At 36.8% G+C, this 25,510-nt stretch overlaps 1 non-coding gene across 1 annotated transcript; it reads left to right on the forward strand.

The window, feature by feature from the left end:
* Positions 1 to 1,183: 1,183 nt before the first annotated feature.
* Positions 1,184 to 1,290, forward strand: LOC121227809 (small nucleolar RNA R71). Its single transcript, XR_005925331.1, has one exon. It is a non-coding gene; the product is annotated as a small nucleolar RNA R71 (small nucleolar RNA).
* The last annotated feature ends 24,220 nt before the right edge of the window (positions 1,291 to 25,510 follow it).

A 25,510-nucleotide genomic window follows, 5' to 3' on the forward strand; every position in this document is an offset into this window, starting at 1 on the left:
TAATGCTAGCGCCTAAATCAGCTAGTGCCTTATCAACATTCAAACTACCAATTAAGCAGGGAATAGTAAAACTTCCTGGATCTTTTAGTTTGGTTGGCTGTTTATTTTGGAGTATGGCCGAGCACTCCTCATTAAGTTCTACTGTAGATAAGTCTTCAAACTTTCTTTTATTTGTTAGAAGCTCCTTTAAAAATTTTGCATAGGTAGGCATCTATGATATAGCTTCAACAAAAGGTAAGTTGATATGCAGTTGTTTAAAAAGTTCAAGAAATTTACCGAATTGTGCATCCATGCGGTCTTTTTTTAACTTTGCTAGATATGGGATTGGTAGTTTATATTTCTTTGGCATTGGATTGTCATTGTTTTCCGGTTTTACTTCCTCTCCTTTGGTTCTGTCAGCTTCTTGTGGTGGCTTCTTTTCAGATTCAGCTAACACTTTCCCACTCGTAAGCATGCTCTTTTGGGCTGGGTTTGGTATTACTAGGTAGACTCCCTGGTGGTCTCTCTGAAATCATCTTAGCCAGCTATCCAATTTTATTCTCGAGCCCTTGGATCGATGCTTACTGGTTTTTAAGTGCAGTTTTAGGTTAGTGTTCTGAAAACGGGTTTCCACTACTAAAATAAATTTTGTAATCATCTCATCAAGGTTCGGCTTTTTCTCTTGCTGGTAAGGTTGTTGTTGGAAGCCTGGGGGATGTTATGGCCTTTGATTTCCTTGGCCACCCCACGAGAAGTTGGGATGATTCCTCCAACTTGCATTATAAGTGTTACTGTATGGGTTATTTTGAGGTCTAGAATTATTATTACCCATATATTGAACTTGTTCCTCCTCTGTGCTAGGATTGAAAGATTGATATTCTGTGTGCACTCCTCCTCCATTTGCATCGCACCTCATCACTGGATGTACCTGAGTAGAACCATATAAACCGTCAATCTTTTTATTTAAAAGTTCTACCTGTTAGATAGCATAGTAACCGTGTCGAGGTTGAAAACACCGGCTACTTTTGTTGGCTTTATTCTTATGACTTGCCAGTGATAGTTATTCAGTGAAATCTCTTCAATAAATTCATAAGTCTCTTCAAGTGTTTTGTCGTTTAAAGTTCCACCGGCGGCTGTGTCGATAAGTTGTCTTGTTGAGGGGTTCACACTGTTGTAAAAAGTCTAAACCTGTAACCACAAAGGTAACCCATGGTGAGGGCACCTTCTCAATAGATCCTTGTATCTCTCCCATGCATCATAGAGTGTTTCTAGATCCATCTGCACAAAATAAGAGATATCATTCCTCAACTTAACCGTTTTAGCTGGCAAAAAATATTTAAGTAAGAATTTTTCGGTCATTTGTTCCCAAGTAGTGATTGACCCTCGTGGTAACGAGTTCAACCACTGTTTAGCTTTGTTTCTCAACAAAAAGGGAAACAATTGAAGGCGAATGGCATCGTAAAAAATGCCATTGATCTTATTTGCAAAACTCCAGAAAATTTACCAAATGAGTGTTTGGATCCTCGTCCTACAAACAATCAAACTGAACAAACTATTGTATCATTTGAATTGTGTTAGGTTTCAGTTCAAAATTATTTGCAGCAACAGCAGGTCTAACTATGCTCGTTTCGGCTCCTGTTAAAGTAGGTTTAGCATAATCATGCATAGTACGAGGGGTAGGATTCTGATTTATTGGATCTGTAGCAACCATAGAAGGAAGCTGATTTTTCTGATTTTCAGCCATCTCTTCGGTTATGGTATCGATGTCTTCCTCTTGCCCTTCCTCTATGTATTGTAGACATCGCCTTATCTCTCTTCAGTTTCTACGAGTTGTGCTTTTGATCTCACTATCAAAAAGTAGAGGTCCTGATGGGTTTCTTCTAGTCATAAGCTATAAAAACCTACCAGAAGTAAATAAAAGAAAAATTAGTGATATAAAATAAAAATAAAAATTAAATTGCAATAAAATAAATGGCTAAATTAATACAAATTAAGCGTTCCTAATATCTTAGTTCCCCGGCAATGGCGCCAAAAACTTGATGTGATTGTCTCGTGATAAGTTTTATATTTATGATTGATCATACTTGAAAACTAACTATTATCACGATAAAGTCAAGCACACCTATCGAGCAGTAGTATAGTTTATAGCAAGATCGAAATGTCGAACCCACAGAAACTAAAAGTACTAGTATTAACCTTCTTTTTATTATCTAGCCTAAAAATAAAGGGATTTGTTTTATCTAAACTAATTAACTAGACTAAGAATGCACCGAAAGTAAGTTGGGGAAATACTTTTGGGAAAACTGATTGATTTAGATAATACCTAAGGGAAAAATCCACTTAGACTTCACTTGTTGTTTGACTCTGAATTAGACGATTTATTCATTTAACTTGATCCGTAGAAATCCCTAATTCATATTACTATCTCTCTCAACACTAACAACGTCTAACCCTAGGTTGATTAATTGAAATCTCTTACTAATTAAAACCCCTAGTGTTGCATTAACTCGATCTATGGATTCCCTTATTAGGTTTGACCCTAATCTGGCAGATTTATGTCACCCTATGTCTAGGGTGGAATCGACTCCATTTAATTATGCTAGATTAACTCTTAGACAGGGACTTTTTCTCCTCCGAATAAGCACATCAATACTTGAATCAGTATCCTGGAATATTAAAGCAAGAATTAAGAACACATAATTAAGATCAAATCAAATATTTATCATATAATTCAGAAAATAATAACAAGATTTGTCTTAGGTTTCATTCCCCTTAGGTATTTAGGGGATTTAGTTCATATGTGTAAAAGAAAACATCTCAGAAGAATAATGATAACAAAACATAAAGAAAACCCAAAAACCCCTAAAGGAAAGTGAAGGGAGATCTTCAGTCTTGAAGGTGAATCTAGCTTCTGAGATGGATCAATCGGCTTTCTTCAAGTAATTCCCTACCTCTTACTCCGTGTGTGTTTTCTAGGTACCTCCTGGGGTGTTTATATAGGCTTTAGAATGCTGCAAAACCATCAAGAGTGGCCTTTTCTGAATAGGACTAGACTTGGGCTCGACAGGGACACGCTCGTGTGACACGCCCGTGTGAGGTGGCTTAGGTCGTGTTGCAATCTGTTAAATAGACACGGGCATGTGAACTACCCGTGTGAGGAAGTCCAGGCCATGTTGATTTCCCATGTTGACCTATTTTCTCCGTTTTTGGCCCATTTCTCGCTCCTTTTACTCTCCTATGCTCACCTAAGTATAAAATATGAAATTAAAGGATTAGGAGCATCGAATTCCACATATTTGATTATAATTCATCCAAAAATATGCTAAGCATGGGATAAAAATATGTATAATTTACGACTTATCAATATGTATATTTGGTCATTTAATGACATTTTGACTATGAAAATTGAATAATATTTGGTAAATTGATTACTTGAGCATTCGGTGAATGTAGAAAATTGAGTATAAAATGTATTATATATATGAAATTTGTAGTTTGAGACAAAGGAATAGAATGTTATTATAATTTGGTTAGTTTAAAATGAATGAATTATAGATTTGGGTTGTTTACTTGCTTATAACTTACTAAGCTATAAAAGCTTACTCTTTGTATATGTGTGTTTCTGTTTTATAGATTTTGGATCAAGTTACAAGCTCGGGGATCGTCAATAAAGTTCATCACACTATCCATTGTTTCGGTATTTATATAGTTGAACTTGAACTATGGCATATATAGGCTAGAACATACTTTTTAAATGTTGAATTTGGCTATGTATTTAAAGCAATGCGAAAATGGCTTGCTAATTATGCTTAGTCTTGGTTATATGTGTGTTTAGTTATAATGTTTAATGAGCTTGGTTTTGATAATTTGGTTATGTTTGATTATGGTTTGAAATGGTTTTGGTTATAATGTTATGTGCTATGAATGAATGGTATGTGAGATGTGTGTTATATGTTTTGGAAATGATTAATGGGTTTGGTTGAATGTGTGGTTGGTTCGCTATGATATGCATAGATAAAAATATATGTGCATTAGGTTGCTGTATCTAGTCAATGTGTTATAAGTGATTTGGAATCTAAGGTTGTTAAGCTATATCCGAACTTGTTATAAATATGTTTTGATATGTTTTAACATGGTATGCAAGATTTATGTTTGAATATACTACAGTTTGTGTTTCGGCATATGTTTGTTTAAACAATTTATATTTGATGAAATGTTTGGATGTGTATGTGGTTTAAATAATGTGATTCGACTTAGAAAATTGTTTCAAGATTGTTTTGGTCAATTATTTAGCATGAATACAATTGTTAAGTGTGGCTTTGAAACCTAAGGCAAGTATATATATTATGTAATTAAACTTTAATAACATGTTCGGTCATGTTATAATGTATTAGGTTGCATGTGTAATTGATTGTTAAATTATATAAGAAGTTTTTGATTGACTTTATTAAAAGTATATGCAAAAGTTGTTATTTGTGTATGCTAATGGTGTAAGTATATAAATTTGATGTTGAATGTATGAAGTCGGTTTAAGTGAATAAACATGGTTATTTGATGTACATTATAATATGATAAATAAAATCATGTTATTTGTTTAATTGAAATTATGCTTTATACTTATAATTATGACTTATACAAATGTGAGGATGTACAGAAGTGTGTTTTTGTTTTTTAATGCCTTGTAACCCATACCATGAATTTAATGGCCATATTGTTTTGAAGTATATTTTTTTGATTTAATGTTTGGTTTAGTAATTGAATTAAATTGGTTAATGTTTTAAGTAGATAATAATTATGATTCATGATTGGTATTGAATTATTGTTTTGGTTTCGCTTAATGATTTTTATAACCGAATCTTGTAATGCTATAATTGTATGTTATAACTTAGTCTAGTCTATATATTAATGTATGCACATGAAATTAGTAATGCACTAAGCTATGTTATAATTTGATCATTCGAATGAAATTAATGAGATGTGCATATGATTTGTATAACTGAGTTTTTATTATCTTACATATGAATAGTAATGAATGACTGTCCTGAGTTGTGATTTGTTCGGGAATACCTCGTAACCCTAATTCGGCGACAAATATGTGTTAGGGGTGTTACACACCATCTGAATATTTTAGTTCAATAATTTTTCTTCGACATTCAACTATCACATCATGAGTGGTTAACTAATCTATACCAAGAATCATGTCAAATTCATCAAATGGCAAAAGCATAAGATTAGCCAGAAAATAGTGACCTCGAATCATCAAAGGACAATTCTTGCAAACTTTATTTACTGATACATACTTGCCTAAGGGGTTTGACACTTTTATCACAAATTTCGTAGACTCAACAGGCATATTCATACTAGATACCAATTTCATACAAACATAGGAATGGGTTGATCCCGGATCAATCAAATCAACAACATGAGTATCATAAAGAGAAAGAGTACCCGTAATCACATCAAGAGATGAAACCTCTTTGCGAGCGCGAATGGCATAAGTCCTCGTAGGTGCTCTACCCTCAGATCTCACAGTTGAATCTCTAGGTGCACTCTTGCTACTTGCTCCATTTCCTGGATTTCTCTGTGGCCTCCCTCTAGCAGCAATATTACTAGATTTCGCACTCTAAATTTTTTCTTTCTCAACCATATCAAGGCAATCTTTGATAAAGTGATCGTGTGAACCGCACTTGAAGCATGCCCGGTTATTCATCCAGTACTCACCGAGGTGACGTCTACCACAATGTGGACATTCTGATCTATTTGATCTAGTATTGCCAACACTAGCAATCGAAGTGGTTTGAGCTTTTAAACCCAAATACTGTTTATCCCAATTTTTTTTGAAAGCCCAACAAAAGCATTGGAACGAGAATAGAAATCCCTCGACTTCTTTGATGAAGACTGAAACGACTTACTCATAGGTCTTTTCTTTGAGTCCCTAGCTTCGATCTCGGCCTTTCTTTTCTCTTTAGCCAATTCCTCAACCTTGCAAGCTCTCTCTACAAGTACCACAAATTCTTTCAGTTCCAGAATACCAACCAACAATCAGATATCTTCATTCAATCCTTTTTCAAGTCTCTTACACATGATGGCCTCAGTCGATACACATTCCCAAGCGTACTTGCTAAGTCTTACAAACTCACGCTCGTACTCCGTTACTATCATTCAGCCCTATTTTAACTCAAGAAATTCCTTTCTTTTTTGATCGATAAACCTATGGCTAATTTACTTCTTATGGAACTCTTCTTGGAAGAATTCCTAATTAACTCTCTCCTTTGGTACAACCAACACAAGGGTGTTCCACCACTGATAAGTCGAGTCTTTCAGGAGTGGCACAACACATTTTATACATTCATCAGGTGTGCAAGACAACTCATCAAATACCCTGATGGTGTTCTTGAGCTAGAACTCTGCCCTTTCAGGATCATCATCTATATTAGCTCGTAATTCTTCAGCTCCTTGTTTACGAATTCTGTCAACTGGAGGCTTGTTCATTCTTACCATTTCCACAACTTGGGGGGCTACAGGGATAGGTTGTGGTTTTAGTGGGGGTGGAAGGGGTTGAGCATTCGGGTTCATTCGAACGAACTCCGTATATCATGCATTCATCATATGGAGAAAGGCTTCCCTATCCCTTTCTCCTCCACCCTGACTCACAGTTACAGGTCTACTTTCAACTGGCACTGCCCCTTGATCAGGAGCTGGCGCATTACTTTCTACATCATCCGCCATGAGTCAGTCGGGATCCATTTACTATATGAAAACACAATTTTAAAATTGTTAGGAGTTGTCACACTATCACAATATATATATGGCATGTATAGCTAGCATCTTACACATGCTATGCTAGTCTGAAAATCAACTAAACCGTAGCTCTGATACCACTAAATGTAACACCCCTTACATGTATTTGATGCCAGAATAGGGTACGGGGCATTACCGGTCTTATACACAAGCAATCATGCAGAATCGAGACATAAATTTCAATCCAAAATAAAATTTTTCATATACATTCATATCATCCCTAATACGAGCCTACAAGGCCCAAAACATACATTTGGAGTGGTTTGGGGCTAAACTGAGAACTTTCAAATTTTTTACAACACTTAGAGAATTCATGCTTTGGAGGGTTACATACCCGTGTGGGTAGGCTGTGTGGTCACACACGCCCGTGTCCTCAGCCCATGTAACTCTCCGTTTATGACGTCATGTGCTAAATGAGGTCACACGGGCAAGGCACATGCCTGTGTACTTAGGCCGTGTGGACGATTGAATTCCATAATTTTTCACAAAATAGGTGCAAACTTCACACAGCCAGGGCACACATCCATTTCACAAGGCCGTGTCCCTCACACGGCCGAGACATACAGCCGTGTCTAGCACCTGTGTACACAATACTGAGCATTTTGTTACTAAAATTAAGGTACAGGGGACACACCACTAGATCACACACCCATGGGGGCAGACCGTGTGTCACACATGGCCTAGTCACATGCCTATGTGTCTATCCGTGTGGACAATTTTAAGGCTATTTTCCAAGCCATTTGCCACCCTTATATACTAAAACACTTACATAACTTCAAAGGCACTTAATATGGTATAATTGAGTACTTAGACACATTCAAACAAGTCATGATCATAACAATATCATATCTACTAGTACATATACAAGACACCACACTTTATCAAGCCCAAGACTACAAATTATCACGCATTAAGAATTATAAGTTTACTTTCATTTGACACAATGGGACCTTAGTTATCATTGTACCAACACATCTCAATTAAATCAACATGCATTCATAACCAATAACATAATACATCATATACACAATCACATACCACAACTCAAGGGCATAGGCACATGCAAGCGTGTATCAATAGGTTTACAACCCAATCATCAATATAAATCATATCTCATGGCCATATACAAAATGAATAATCAAATCATTATAATCCAACACACTTGGCCAAATTAATATGACACGTAAACAAAAGAACCAAGTCCCCTATACATGTCATACTCAAAATGTGAAATCATGAATACCTAAAGGATTAATTTGATAGTGTGAATCGAGCTCTGACGTTTTTCTATCCTCGAGGTAGCTTGGCGATACTATAAGAAAATGTAAAGGAAGGGGAGTAAGCATAAAGTTTAGTAAGTTCACATGCAATGATAAACAATATTAAGCAACATTTAGCATGAATATTATACAATTTAACTTAACATGAATCAAATGTTTAGCATCATAGTTTTATAAGCATAACTTTATCATTCTTAATCTTACCAAAATTTCATCACTTAACAAGCTCACTCTTTTGAGTTTTTTGTATGTTTACTACTGGGCATTCTGTTTTGCATTAATTAGGGTGTAGGGGACACACGGCCAGAACACACACCTGTGGGGCAGACTGTGTGTGACACACGGCCTAGACACACGCCCATATGTCTGCCCATGTGGACAACTTTGAGGCTATTTTCAAGCCTTTTGTCACCCATAATAACAAATATACACTTATACATCTCAATGACAACTTACATGGCATAAATGAGAACTTACATATTCACAACCATGGTTCATGCATATCAACTTCTTACAAATTAGCACTTGTTAAGACTCCATATTTTATTTAAACTAAGCTTACCAAATCACATGCAATATACATAACATCAATTTACTTCCATTTTACATATTCTTGCATTAGTTGTTATTATTCCATTTACTCACAATTCCATCGTCAAACATCTATAATCGTATCCACAATTCATCTATGCCAAATGAATTTATCCACATCATGAGTGACCTTAGCACATGCATGCATATATGAATAGGATTACATCCCCATAATTAATATGAGCCACATCTCATGGCCATATACAAAATGATTCATCAAATCATTAAAAGGCAACACATTTGGCTAAACCAATATGACATATAACAAAAAGACCAAGTCCCTATACGTGCCATACTCAAAATGTTGAGACTCACTATTCCCAAATGTCCAATTGATAGTATGATTGAGTCTTAGATGTCCTTCGATCTCCGAGCTAGCTTGGTGACACTATAAAGAAAGGGAAAAGAGAGGGGAGTAAGCATAAAGCTTAGTAAGTTCTCATGCAAATAGATAGCAACATAGTCATGAATATATATACCATTGGCATAACATAGTTTACATATATGTCATCATAAATTCAGAGGCATAACTTACACATTTTCAATATTAACAAAAGATCATCACCAACTGAGTTCATTCATATGAGTTTTTCGTACATACCTGTACCAACTCGAAATACATTCTCATATTTCCTCATCAATGACTTACTTATCGATTAACTCACTGATTTACCCGTTGAACACTTGGAATACGATCGGATACATGGAAGGCTTGCACATAATACTTCAAACATAGCCACATGCTACCTCATATCACAAATCATACATTGCTCGCTCTCGAGCTAATCACGGGCCTGCTCACACAAGTTGACAGCCAAGACATAACTACTCAGGCTGCTCACACAAGCTGATAAGTACCTGCAACACATGCCGGGCTACCCAGCCACCAGTAGAATGTACAAGACTAGCACCTGGATTCACATAGACACATATTGCATATCTTATGAGCTCAACACATATAGTTCCTAGTGACATGTTGTAACGCCCCATACCCGAGACCGTTGCCGGAGTCGAACACGAGGTGCTAACAGACTTAATTCATTTATTCGCACAGTCCATTTTAAAATTTCCAGACAAGCTGGCTAACTGCGTCACTGTCACCTTAAAAATCATATCTCGAGTTCCAAAACTCAAAAACCAGTTCTGTAAATATTTCCTGAAACTAGACTCATATGTCCATCTACAAATGTTTTTCTAGAATTTTTGGTCAAGCCAATTAGTACAGTTTATTAGTTAAAGTCTCCCCTGTTTCAGGGTTCGACTACTCTGACCTTCATGCATTACGACTTAGATATCTCCCTGTACAGGGCTTCAATACTTATGCTGTTTGTTTCTAAAGAGACTAGACTTGAAAAGGAATCTGTACATATAGGGAATGACTTCTAATTATCTCTGGTTAATTTATAGTTAATTTCCAAAGTCGGAACAGGGGATCCAGAAATTGCTCTGGCCCTGTTTCAGGAAAACTTAAACATCTCATAAAATATGGCTCATATGATCTTTTCGTTACTTTCATATGAAAATAGATTCATCAAGGTTCGATTACATAATTTATTCACTATTTAATTCCATTCCTACTATTTTTAGTGATTTTTAAAATCCACATCACTGCTGCTGTCAGCATCTATTTTTAAGGTAAACTTTACCTATTTCATGGTTTTCCATGGATCAACTAAAATTTTGTCATACATAGCACCAAAATGATCTTGATTAACCATTCCAATGGCTAATCGTTACCAACATTTCCATAACACTCCATGAACAACATACAAAATGATTATAACGCTATGCTCAAAATATATATAAGCCATTTTCGCATGGCTATCCAAATATATACATTATCGAAAGGTACATGACCAACAACAAAAGGGTAGTCCTATACATGCCATTTTCAGAGTTCAACTAAAAGAGTACCAAAAGGGCTTTGATAGTGTGGATGACTTCGACTTTGACACTCCCGAATCCGATAGCTGACGAACCAAAATCTATAAAACAAAGAATCAAAGAAACGGAATAAGCATTTAATGCTTAGTAAGTTTTGAGTAATGAAATCATGCACAACTGAAGTATAGCATTCATATGACTAAACGAATAATTTCATATACACATATTCTCACAATCATACCTACTTCACATTTCCAACCCTTATATTCATACATAAGGAATCAACTTGACTAAAGGCCGGAAGCTTGTTAATCGATTGAGCGAATACTATTTAAAAGGAATCAATTATTCCAATGCATATACAAAACATACCTCATCGTTGGGGTTTTACGAGCGTATTAATTGAAATTATTACAGCAAGATTGCTCATTCCCAAACCAAGTACCTTCGGGATTTAGCCGGATATAGCTACTAGCTCAAATGCCTTCGGGACTTAGCCCGGTTATAGTAACTCGCACAAATGCCTTCGGGACTTAGCCCGGATATAGTAACTCGCACAAATGCCTTCGGGACTTAGCCCGGATATAGTAACGCGCAGAAATGCCTTCGAGGCTTAGCCCGGAATTAGTCACTAGCACAAATGCCTTCGGGACTTAGCCCGGTTATCATCCGAATATTCATGCACATATCAATAAATCATGACACATCTATATTTCATTTTCATAACTAGAATTCAAACACAAGTTACTTATCAAGCATTATCATTTTCGGCTCAATAGCTACATACAAAGAGCATGATTTTGATTTGCTTATAACATGATCTAATCGACTCATAATCTAAGTTCCATTACTCGAAAACTTACCTCAGATGCTGTTGAACGATTTCAACAGCTATTCGATCACCTTTTCCTTTCCTTTATCGGATTTAGTTCCCCTTTGCTCTTGAGCTTAATATTAACAAATAAATTGATTTAATCATTTTGAACATCAAAGAGGAATTCAAGGTACTTAGCCCATATATATTAGGCATTAGAGTCATATATGTATGAAATCATGAATCAAATTCAACATATTAGCCAATATTCTCCTTTAGCCGATTTTCTAAGTCAAGATTAAGCCACCAATATGCTTACTTATAGCCGAATACATACAACACCAATCTATGTATTCATTCATGTGGTCGAGTATACATATTCCAATATGATATCATTTCCATTTTGTTTAACACTTAACATTTACCACATATCAATTAACCCATTTCTTTACTCATGTGGCCGATTATACTCGGTCATGCATACACATGATTAAGTTATTTAACACCTAACTCACATAGTCATAGTGTACAAAATCTTAAGGTCCACATATGAATACCCCCAAGTTCCCATGACTTAACCCTTAACCACATTTTTGCCGAGAATTCCTTGAATTTCTAATAGCATACACACATATAATCAATTTGGAGACTCTATTAACCCAACATACATCCGGCAATAGTCTATAGCTCTCTCGGCCACTCATTTCACAACTTAACAAAGCTTCAATTCGAAATCATTAGTGAGCATCAATTAACTTAAGCTACCTTTAAACTTTTATTTATCACCCCATGCCAAACCATCAAATGAACTAATTATAATTACATAGGTACTACCAAAGCCGAAACCTATGCATACTATTATTCCTTATGCCCAAACCAAAGACCACATTCGGCACTTTCATCCACCATTCTACCAATCATGTAATATTCAAACACAACCAAACTCACATTCGGCCCTAGTTCATAACAAAGTAGCCGATTCTTTCCCCTAGTATCTAATGCTGACCTATGATTCTTTTTATAGTTCAAACACTCATCTATCATCATTCACCTAACTTTAACATGAAACAACAAAACTCACCATTATTAACTACCATAGTCGAAAACCTTACTCATTCCAAAATAAAAATTTCATCATGGGTTACAAAAATAACATGATATCTCACTCAAGATCAACTAAAATTTCAAGAACTAATATGAACACCTTACCTTAATATTAACCTAAGATGACCGAATGCTTTCCTCCCTTCTTTCTCCTTTCATTTCGGCCAAGAAGAACCAAAGAATACAACTTGTTTTCATCACCGAATGCTCTTGTTCTTTTCTTTCTTTAGAATCGGCTAGGAAGAAACATGGATGAAGACTTTGTTTCTTTCACCCATTTCCTTCCTTTAATTATCATTTCTTTATTTTATTACATCCTCCATACTAATATGCCATCTAGATAATTAAAGTTAATATAAAATTCACATTTGATTATATAATTTGTAGCATGGCCGGCCACTACCTATAGTTTGGCTAATTTGACATGCAAGTACAAGCACTTTCCCACATATATTAATAGGCCACTTTAGCACTTGCCTAGCACATTTCTAAATTGTCTCACATAAGTCCCTACTAATAAATTTCACATACACTGGCCAAATTAAAGTATGAAACTTTCACACATGCATTTACTCACATCATAAACACAGAATATAACTTTTAATTATTTATAAGACTCGGTTTCGTGGTCCCAAAACCACTTTCCGACTAGGGTCAATTTAGGGCTGTCACACATGTCACATTGTATCCTAAATTATTCCTAAGGTTCAAACGGGATTTTCTCGAGGTCACATCTTTATCGAGCTCGTTCACAATGTCATCTTCATAGACCATAATGTCGTTCATATACTCATCATAACAATTTAAACATAGAACCTCATACATTAATAAAGCATTAAGAACATGATATTACATTGCATTATTTACACATGAACTTACCTCAATACAAAATATGGACAATTAATTCGATTTAGTCTAAAATCTTGTTCTTTCCTCGGTCTAGGTCCAGACTTTATTTTTCTTGATTTATAATAGCAAATTCAGCTCATTTAATCATCACATTATTCAAATCAGTCCGAAAACTATATGTTGGGGAAATTACAATTTTGCCCATAAACTTTCACATATTTACAAATTAGTCCTTAGGCTCATGAAATGAAATGTGTCCATTTTCTTTGTTACCCAAGCCTAGCCAAACCTAGCACATGCTCATAACAAGCCATACTTTCCTTCAAGTTAGATTTGTACAACTCATTTTTACAACTTTTACAAAAAGGTCATTGTTAGGTGTTTTCATGAAAAACCACTTAGTAAAAGATGTTTATCATACATCAAACTTTCATATTCCTCCATTAAACATCAAAATAGATGCATGCCACACATGGGTAAGTTTTTGAACATGAATCCTAGCTTAAAATAATGGTAGAAATAGCTAGATCATGCTTCAAGGATCTCAAAAACATAAAGAACATCAAAATGAGGCTAGGATGTACTTTCTATTGAGCTTGAAAGGATGATAAAAACCCTAGCTATGGCTCCTTAGGATTTTCAACAATGAGGTAGGAAGATGGACACAATTTTGACTTATTTTTCCATTTTTATTCTTTTATACCAAATGACAAAAATGCCTTTAAGGCTTTTCTTTCAAAATTTTCCTATTCATGCCAATTTTTGTCCATAAAAATAGAAATGGGGCAAATTTCTATTTAAGGACCTCTAATTAATAATCCATGGCAATTTCATGCTTAAAGCTTCTAGAATTCACATTTTGCAACTTTTGCAATTTAGTCCTAAATGTCAAATTGGACACTTTATCAATAAAATTTCTTCATGAAATTTTCACACAAGCATGCAATCATATCATAGACCCCATAATAATCATATAATATTTATTTCTACTTCAAATTTATGGTTTTAAAGCCACTATTTTGACTAGACCCTAATTCGAGATGTTACAACTCTCCCCCTTAGGGATTTTCGCCCCTGAAAATCTTACCGGTGAAAAGGTTTGGGTATTGATTTCTCATGTTTTCCTCGGTCTCCTATGTAGCCTCTTCAACCCCATGTCTTTGCCATAATACTTTCACCAGGGCAATACTTTTGTTCCTCAATTGTTTGACCTTCCGAGCCAAAATCTTAACCAGCTCTTTGCCATAAGTCATATCCAGTCGAATCTCAACCTCTGTCAGTGAAATCTCATGCGAAGGGTCTGATTGGTATTGATGCAACATAGACACATGGAACACATCATGGATCTTTTCCGACTCAGATGGCAAAGCCAACCTATAAGCTATCGGCCCTATTCTTTTAGTAATCTCATACAGTCCAATGAAGCGCAGACTTAATTTGCCTTTTTGGCCAAACCTCAAAACTTTCCTCCATGAAGACACTTTCAGGATTACCTTATCACTGACCTGGAACTCGATCTCTTTTCATTTCAAATCTGCGTAGGATTTATGTCTATTCGAAGTGGCTTTCAAACAATCAAGTATTATCATTACTTTTTCTTTGGTTTCTCTAACTAAGTCAACTCCGTGAATCTGATTCTCTCTGAGTTCGGTCCAATACAAAGGCATTCGGCACTTACACGCATACAATGCCTCATAAGGTGCCATTTTCAAACTCGATTGAAAACTATTGTTGTAGGCAAATTCTACCGACGGTAAATACTTTTCCCAACTACCTTGAAACTCAAGAACACAATTCCATAGCATATCTTCAAGAATTTGAATTACCCGCTTAAATTAACTGTTAGTTTACGGATTGAAAGCAATACTAAAACTTAGCTTTTTACCCAAAGCTTCTTGTAACTTTTTCCAAAATTGTGATGTGAACCTTAAGTCTCTATCCGATATAATCAACAAAGGTACTCCGTGCAATCTCACTATTTTAGAAATATACAATCCGGCTAACTTATCAAGTGAATAGTTGGTACATACCAGTATAAAATGAGCCAATTTTGTAAGCCTATCAACCCCAACCCAAACAACATCCTTCTTTTTTGGTGTCAAGGGAAAACCCGACACAATGTCCATAGTGATTTTGTCCCATTTCCACTTGGGAACCATCACAGGCTGGAGTAAACCAGAAGGTACTTGGTGTTTTGCTTTTATTTACTGACAAATCATGCTTCTCGAAACAAACTCAAAAATATCTCTTTTCATACTTGGCCACCAATACAATTCCTTCAAGTCATTGTACATTTTCGTACTACCTAGATGTATAGACAAACAACCACTATGTGCCTCATGCAAAATCTTCTGAATCAAGTCAGTATTTTTAGGAATACAAATCCTATCTCAGAACATTAAACAACCATCAGAAGCAATTCAAAAATCTGATTCAAAACCCGATTCACATTGGACTTTTTTGGCTTGCAAATCACTGTCATCTTTCTGAGCTTCGCAAATCTCTTGGAGTGTAACACCCCTAGCCGAACTAGGGTTAAAGACATTACCAAACAAATCAGAACATTTTATGAACAACTCAATAACATCATCCACAAACATAGTCAAAAATCATTATAGAGTCCCTTAAATAGGTCATCGAGACCTTAAACATGCTTTAGAAAGGGGTTGAAACTAAACCGAATACATACAAAATTATTCTAAACTAAAACATTTTTCAAAGTTGTACAGGCCACACGTCCATGTGAATAGGCCGTGCCAAAATAGGGCTACATATTAACTTGTCCACACGGCCACAAGGCACGCTCGTGTGCCAGGCCGTGTGAAAATTAGGGAGGCTACTGACTTGGCCACACGACTGACCACACGCCGTGTGTCTAGCCCATGGTCAAAACTGACTTGGTCATGGCCTAGCACATGCCCGTGTGTACGACTGTGTGGTCTAACCAGGATCATTCCGAAATGGCCCTCGAGCAACACGGCTGAGACACACGCCCGTGTGGGCAAAAATAGGCCATTTACAAGGCCAAGTTGCCACCTATTAAGGGTCCTCCCTACAATCATCAAAACCACAACATTTTATACCAAATTCTCAACCATTTCACAACCAAAACATACATCTTTCATACCATTTCATTATAAAAAGTTTCATACTTGTAACATATACCAAAACATGTCATTCTATAAGCCAAAATCATACCAAAACATATGGTTTATAAACCTTAATATACTCATTAAATTTCATACCACATTCTTACCAATTCCACAATTAAGCACATACCATAAACTTACCAAACTTACCATTTCTCTTGGTCATTCATGAACACATCAAACTTACCACAATTGCATCACATATCATATACCAAAATCAAACCATAAGTTCAACTATAATCTAGCCATATCTCATGGCATGAAATACACATTACATAACATAACTCAAAGTACTTCTAGCCTATACATGCCATACTTTAATATAAATATTATCAAAAGGTACCAATTTAAGGTTCGATAGTGTGGTGACTATCCACGACGATCCCCGAGCTCTTACTAGCTTTGATATCTATAAAATAGTTGAAACACACACAAAGTAAGCTTTCAAAAGCTTAGTAAGCCATATACAAATAAACTTAACATGTCAAACATATAAACATCATCAAATTATATAAATACTCCATAGCCAAATACAATTACCAACCTCATGATTCATATCTATTTCACAATTTTCAATTCATTTGCACATATTGCATAATTTCTCATACTTTTATTATATATTCATAAAGGTACATGTACTTACCTTTCATTCTTAACATGGTATACAATACTAACATACCTGATTTAGATACTCATTCACATCGTCATTCATTTTCTCGAAATGCCCGTTGAACCGTTCAAAATCATAAGGATACGCGAATAACTCAAAAAGCTCATACATTGCCAACATCCCAAACGTGGTCTTACATGTAATCAAATATCGATGCCACTGTCCCAAACAGGGTCTTACAAGAAATCAAATACGATGTCGATGTCCCAAACATGGTCTTACACGTAAATCATAAGTCGATGCCAATGTCCCAGATGTGGTCGTACACGATAACACATATCGAATCCTATGTCATGACATATGTATCCTAACTATTCCTATGGTTCGTACGGGCCTTTTCGGACGTCAGAACTTTGTCGATACTTTCTCGGATATCTCATATTCAAGGCATAAAGCCATTCATCATTTTTCAATAGCATATGAACATAGATAAACATTTCAATTACATTTATTTATATATAGACTTACCTCGTATGGATTCGGACGAACGGAGTCGACTACTCGACGACTTTCGATTTCCCTCGATCTAATTTCGTTTTCTTTTGTTCTTGATCTATATAAATTCAAATTTAACTCTTTTATTCACCAAATCATTCAAATCAATCAACAAACACACATTTAAGGCAATTTACAAATTAGCCCTCACATTTTCACATTTTGACAATTTAGCCCTTAATTCATAAAATCACAAAATCACAAAATACACAAAATTTCTTTGCACACAAGCTTAGTCAAATTTTCATAGTGTTTATATAAGTCCACATATTTCATTTATTTCAAATTTTAGCCCCTCAATTTCTCATTTTCATAATTTAGCCCAAATTGCTCAAATTCATCAAAAATTCAAAGACAAAACATGTTAACCTAACATCAAGCTTCCATATACTATCATCAAACTTCATAAAACTCATAATTTCATCAATGGCTCAACTCAAAATCATCAAAAAAATTAGAAATTGAAACATGGGCTTGATAATATACAAAGCAACGATCACAAAAATATAGAAATTATCAAAAACGAAACAAAACTCATACCTCAATCAATGAAAATCAAAGCCGAACCCTAGCTATTCTTTCTTCTTCTTTTTCCTTGCTAATTTCGGCTCTGAATGAACACATAATGGCTTATTCCATGCTTTTAGTTTATTTTAATTAACATTATAATCCATTTACTAAATTAGCCTTATTATTTTCTTTATAATTCAACTAACTAATGTCCATCCATGTCATTTGATGAATTCAATGGTCTATTTACAACATAAGGACCTCACATTTAAAGAGACACATCAAATAGGCACTTTAACAAACAGCATGCAACTTTTACATTTTATGCGATTAGGTCCTTTTATCAAATTAAGCACATAAATGATCAAATTTTCATACGAAACTTTCACACATGCTAATTCGCATATTATAAGCATAGAAAATAATATTAAAATATTTTTCAAACTTAGATTTGTGGTCCCAAAAATACTATTCTAACTAGGGTCAAATCTAGACTGTTACAACTCTTCCCCCTAAGGGATTTTTGTCCTCGAAAATCTTACCGTTGAACAGATTTGGATGCTGCTGTCTCATAGCATGTTCAAGCTCCTACGTAGCCTCTTCAACACCGTGTCGATGCCACATTACTTTTACTAACGGAATTTTCTTATTTCTCAATTCTGTAACTTTGCGGGTCAAAATACAGATCGGCTTTTCTTTATAGGTCAGATTAGATAGAATTTCAATCTCAGACAGAGTAATCACATGCGAGGGATCTAATCTATATCATCGAAGCATCAATACGTGAAACACATTATGAATCTTTTCTAGCTCAGATAGCAACAACAATTTATAAGCAACTGACCCGATATGCTTGATAATCTCATACGGACTGATGAACCTTGGACTCAATTTGCCTTTTCTGCCAAATCAGAATAATCTTTTCGTTTAAAGTCTACGTACAATTTTTGACGATCGGAAGTTGTTTTTAAACTATCTCAAGTCACTTTTACTTTATGTTCAGTCTCTTTTATCAAATCCAGCCCGTTAATCTTATTCTCGCCGAGTTCAGTCCAATACAAAGGTGTACGGCATTTACGACCATATAAGGCTTCATACTATGACAGCCCAAAATTGACCCTAGTCGGGAAGTGGTTTCGGGACCGCTAAACCGAGTCACCGAAATGTTTGAATGTGATATTTATTGTCTAGAATATGTAATTATGAATGTGTGAAAATTTCAAGCTTCGATTTAGTCGATTGCATGTGAATTTAGTCAATAGGACTTATGTGAGAAAATTTTAAAATGTGATAGGTCAATGCGTAAGGACCTATTAGTGCATCTGGAAAAAGGGGGGACTTGCATGTCAAATTCCCCCCCTTAACTAGTAGTGGCCGGCCATGACAAGCATGGTAGACCAAGTGTGATGGGCAAGACATGTCATAGACATGTTGTGTTAGTGCATCATGAGTGGAAACATGTCACAAACATGTTATGTTAGTGAGGTATGTTAGGAGAAATAATATAAGGGGCATGGGCATAAAATAATGAAAAGGAGTATGATGAATACAAAAAAAAAATGTGTGTAGTTGTTTCCCCCCCCCCATTGCCGTGAGTTAAAGAAAAGAAAGGAGAAAATTTTGTTCATCCTTTTTCATCTTCATTTGGCTGAAAATTTTAAGGAGGAAGGAAGAAGAAAGGTTGAAGAGGTTCGGCCATGCATGTGACTAGGCTAAGGTATGTTTGGTGATGTTCCATGAGATGCATGCATATTTTAGTTGCTAGCTTGAGTTCTAATTAGCCCATGGTTCAAATCCTTGCTATGTCATGGGGATGATATTCGGCCTAGGTGGATTTTGTGTTAATGCCATTGCATGCTAAATATGAAGCTTGTTAATGATGCATGTGATGGTGGATTGATGATTCTTGAATCTCCTTTTTAGCATTTTTGAGTGAGCACATATGTGCATTGGTTGCTAGATGGGGAAGAATCGGCTAGCAAGTTGTGTGCTAAGGCCGAATATAACTCTTGTATATTAATGAGTAATGCATGTGTTAAATTGTCGGAAAGGGAGAGGATGCTTTACTAGTGTATATATGTGTGTATTAGCCAAGTTTTGAACTTGAAACAAAAAGGGTATTTAGTCAATACAAGTGACCATACTTGTAGAATGTATTAAGTGTTGAAATCGGCCCCAAAATAGACATGCATATTCGGCCAAGGGGGAAAAATTAGCTAAAATGTTGAGTTTGATTCATGATTTCCGTACATATGTGACTTTAATGTCTAATGTATAAATATGGGCTAAGTGCCTTGTGTTCCTCTTTTCAATGCTCAAATGATTAAATAAATTTATTTGTTTAATTAAGCTCAAGAGCAAAGGGGAACTAAATCCGATAAAGGGAAGGAAAAAGTGGTCGAATAGCTATCGGAATCGTTCGACAACACCCGAGGTAAGTTCTTGAGTAAGAGAGCTTAAATTAAGATTTGATTAGATCATGTTTTAAGCAAATCAAAATCATGCTCTTTGTGTGTGGCTATTGAGCCGAAATCACAAGAATGATAAGTGTCTTGTGTTTGAGTTTTGCTAACGAAAATGAAATACGAATGTGCCATGATTTATTGTTAAATGTGCATGGTTATTTGAATGATGTCCGGGCTAAGTCCCGAAGGCTTTGTGCTAAGTGACCATATCCGGACTAAGATCCGAAGGCATTTGTGCGAGATACTAATTCCGGGCTAAGCCCGAAGGCATTGGTGCGAGTTACTAAATCCGGGTTAAGTCCCGATGGCATTTGTGCGAGTTACTAAATCCGGGTTAAGTCCCGAAGGCATTTGTGCGAGTTACTATAACAGGGCTATGTCCCGAAGGCATTTGAACGAGGAGCTATATCCGGTTAAATTCCGAAGGTACGTGATGTGGGAATGAATGATCTTGCTGTAAAAGATTCAGTTAATACTCTAGAAACATCCCAACATTGAGGTATGTTTCGTATGTGCTTGAATTTAGTTGAGCCCTTACAAATAAGTATTCGCTCAGTTGATAAACGAGCTACCGGCCTTTGGCTGAGTTGATCTTTTGTGTATGTACATAAGGGTTGGTAATGTGAAGCAAGTATGATACCGAAAATTTGTGCATATGAAATTATCCGTTTAGCTATATGAATGTTATACTTTTGTTGTGCTGGAATTCCTTGCTCAAAACTTACTAAGCATAAATTGCTTACTCCGTTTCATTGCTCCTCTGTTTTATAGATTGGTTCTCCAGCTATCGGACTCGGGATCTTGAAGTCAAAGTCGCCCACACTATCAAAGCTCCCCCCCTTTTGGTACAATTTTGGTTGAACTTCGAAATGGCATGTATAGGACTACCCGTTTGTTGTGGGTCGTGGACCCTTTGGACTTGTATAATTTTGGATAGCCATGCGAAAATGGCTTATATGTGTTTGAGTATAATGTTATAATCATTCGGTGTGGATATGCTTGACAAGGATTAGCCATGGGAATGGTTAATCACTATCATAAATTGTTCTATTTATGCAAAAAGGGCTAGTTGAATCATGGAAACCATGAAATAGGTAAAGTCTACCTTAAAGGCAGATGCTGACAGCAACAGTGATGTAGATTTGGAAAATCACTAAAAATAGTAGGAAGGGAATTAAATAGTGAATAAATTATTTAAACAAACCTTGATGAATCTACTTTCATAGGAAAGTAACAAAACAATCATACGGACAGTATGTTAAGAGATATTCAGGTTCTCGTGAGACAGGTCCAGAACGGTTTCTGGATTTCCTGTTCGGACTTTGGAAATTCATTATAAATTAACCAGAGATAATTAGGAGTCATACCATATATGGATAGATTCCTCTCTGAGTCTAGTTTCTATAGAAACAAACGGAATCAGTATTGGAGCCCTGTACAAGGAGATATCCAAGTCGTAATGCTCAAAGGTCAGGGTAGTCGATCCCTGTAACATGGAAGATTTTTGACTAATAAACTGTACTAATTGGCCCGACCAAAAATTCTAGAAAAAAATATGTAGATGGGAATATGAGTCTAGTTTCGGGGAAAAATCACGAAACTGATTTTCGAGTTGTGAAACTCAAGATATGATTTTTAAAGCGACTAGTACGCAGATTGGCAGTGTCTGGGAAATATTTTTATAAGGGGTTTAAAGTCTGTTAACACCTCGTGTTTGACTCCGGTGTCGGTCTCGGGTTCGGGGTGTTACATTTGATTGGTATCAGAGCTACGGTTTAGTCGATTCTAGGACTACCGTAATGCGTTGGGTCTAGCTATACATGCCATTTTATGTGATTATTTGATAGTGTGGTGATTTCTGACATTGCAAATGTGTTTATTTATAGTAATGGATCCCGATCCCGACCGAGAGGTAGCTGATGATCTTGAGAGTGTAGCGCCTGCTCCCGCACAAGGGACAGCGCCGGCGGACTCTCAACCTAATGCTAGTAACCCGAATGATGAAGCTAGACAAGCTTTCTATAGCGTGATGAATGATTGGTTCAACCAATACATTCGAACAAATACGGCTATTCCACAACCTCCATTCCCGACTAATACCACCCCCGCACCTACAATACCTCCGGTAACTGACCAAATAAGGTCAAATAAGCCCCCAGTTGACAGAATCCGAAAACATGGGGCTACTGAATTTAAAGCTACGAATAGCGACGATGCCGAGCAAGCTGAATTTTGGTTGGACAACACTATCCGGGTACTCGATGAGCTATCTTGTACACCCGATGAATGCCTAAAGTGTACTATCTCCTTGCTACGTGATTCTGCCTACTATTGGTGGAGTACTCTGACTTCTGTTGTGCCCCGAGAGCAAGTAACTTGGGAGTTTTTCCAAACTGAGTTTCGGAAAAAGTATATCAGTCAGAGATTTGTTGATCAAAAACGGAAGGAATTTCTTGAGCTTAAGCAAGGTTCCATGTCGGTTACTGATTACGAGCGAAAATTTGTTAGACTTAGCAAATACGCTCGGGAATGTGTTTCGTCCGAGGCTATTATGTGTAAACGCTTCGAGGATGGGCTGAATGAAGATATAAAAATGTTCGTTGGCGTTCTTGAAATACGAGAGTTCGTAGTACTTGTCGAGTGAGCCTGTAAAGCCGAAGAGCTTAGAAAAGAAAAACAAAAAGTTGATGAGGGAACTGGAGAGTTTCGTAAAAGATCCTCGGGAAAGTCTCTTCAACAGGCATCGAAGAAATTTTGAGATGATGCGGGCCAGTTTAGAGGCACTTCGGGCCTTTTTAGATGAGACCGTGATCGACCCCCTGTGGGTACACGAGGCACTTCGGTCGCCAGTGTTGGGAATGAACGTCGAGACAGAACGAAATGTCGATATTGCGGTAAATGGCATTCGGGGAGTTGTAGATTCCCTGACCGCTCCTGTTACAAGTGCGGATCAGTTGACCACTTCATTAAAGATTGCCCGAGGTTGTTTGAACAGAATGAAAATCAGAGTGGGAAACCGGGTGCTACCACTGCTCGAGGTAGACCATCTGGAAATACGGGCAATGCTAGTGGTGGCCAGAGAGGATCTAGAGATGCTACGACCAGATCCGAGGCTCGTGCGCCTGCTAGAGCTTATGCTATACGTGCCCGCGAGGATGCTTCTTCGCCTGATGTTATTACCGGTACTTTTACTCTCTTTGATACTAATGTAATTGCTTTGATTGACCCCGGTTCTACTCATTCTTACATATGTGAAACCTTAGCATCCAGTAAGACTTTACCTATTGAGTCTACTGAGTTCGTAATTCGGGTGTCAAATCCCTTGGGTCGTTACGTGCTTGTCGACAAAGTGTGTAAGAAATGTCCCCTAGTAATTCGAGGTTCCTGTTTTCCGGCGGACTTGATGCTTTTGCCGTTTAATGAATTTGATGTTATTCTTGGTTTGGATTGGCTGACCGCGCATGATGCGGTTGTGAATTGCAAAAGCAAGACTATTGATTTGAGGTGCACAAATAACGAAGTAATCCGAGTTGAGTCTACGGACTTGGAGGGGATGCCAGCTGTAATATCAACAATGTTGGCCCAGAAATATGTAAGAAAAGGGTGCGAAGCATACCTTGCGTATCTACTGGATGACAAAGAATTAGACAAGAAACCCGAATCTGTGAATACCCGGATGTTTTTCCTGAAGGATTACCAGGTTTACCACCTGTTCGGGAGGTAGAGTTTGGTATTGAGCTTGTACCTGGGACTATGCCGATTTCGATAGCTCCGTATCGTATGGCACCAACCGAGTTAAAAGAGTTGAAAGCTCAGTTGCAAGAATTGACGGATAGAGGTTTTGCTCGACCAAGTTTCTCACCTTGGGGTGCACCAGTATTGTTCGTGAAAAAGAAGGACGGAACCATGAGGTTGTGCATTGACTATCGTCAACTGAATGAAGTGACGATAAAGAACAAATATCCGTTACCACGTATCGATGATTTGTTCGACCAACTGAAGGGAGCCTCAGTGTTCTCAAAAATAGATTTGAGATCGGGCTATTATCAGTTGCGAATTCAAGATTCGGACATACCCAAAACTGCCTTCAGAACGAGATATGGTCACTACGAGTTCTTAGTGATGCCGTTTGGGCTCACTAATGCCCCTGCGGTATTTATGGATTTGATGAATCGGATCTTCAGACCATATTTGGATCGGTTCGTAGTTGTGTTCATTGATGACATCTTGGTCTATTCAAGAGATGAGACCGAACATGCTGAGCATCTGAGGCTAGTGTTGCAAATTTTGCGGGATAAGCAGTTATATGCTAAGTTCAGTAAGTGTGAGTTCTGGTTAAGAGAGGCTAGCTTCTTGGGTCATGTAGTATCCGCATCGGGTATTCGAGTTGACCCGAACAAAATTTCAGCCATACTTAATTGGAAACCTCCGAGAAATATTACTGAGGTTCGGAGCTTTTTGGGGCTCGCCAGTTATTACCGACGATTTGTCAAAGGTTTCTCGATGATAGCCACACCAATGACGAAGCTACTTCAAAAGGATGTTAAGTTCGAATGGACGGAGAAATGTCAGAAAATTTTTGATCAACTAAAAACTTATTTGACTGAAGCTCCAATTTTAGTGCAACCCGAATCAGGCAAAGAGTTTGTCATTTATAGTGACGCATCCCTACATGGGTTGGGTTGCGTATTGATGCAAGAAGGTCGAGTGGTGGCCTATGCGTCGAGACAATTAAAGCCACATGAGAAAAATTATCCGACCCATGATCTTGAACTAGCTGCCATCGTATTTGCTTTAAAAATATGGCGACATTACTTATTTGGTGAGAAGTGCCATGTATTTTCGGATCACAAAAGTCTCAAAAATTTGATGACTCAAAGAGACTTAAATCTGCGACAAAGACGTTGGCTTGAGTTGTT

The sequence above is a fragment of the Gossypium hirsutum genome, chromosome A03 (genome assembly GCF_007990345.1).
Source record: "Gossypium hirsutum isolate 1008001.06 chromosome A03, Gossypium_hirsutum_v2.1, whole genome shotgun sequence".
Lineage (NCBI taxonomy): Eukaryota > Viridiplantae > Streptophyta > Magnoliopsida > Malvales > Malvaceae > Gossypium > Gossypium hirsutum.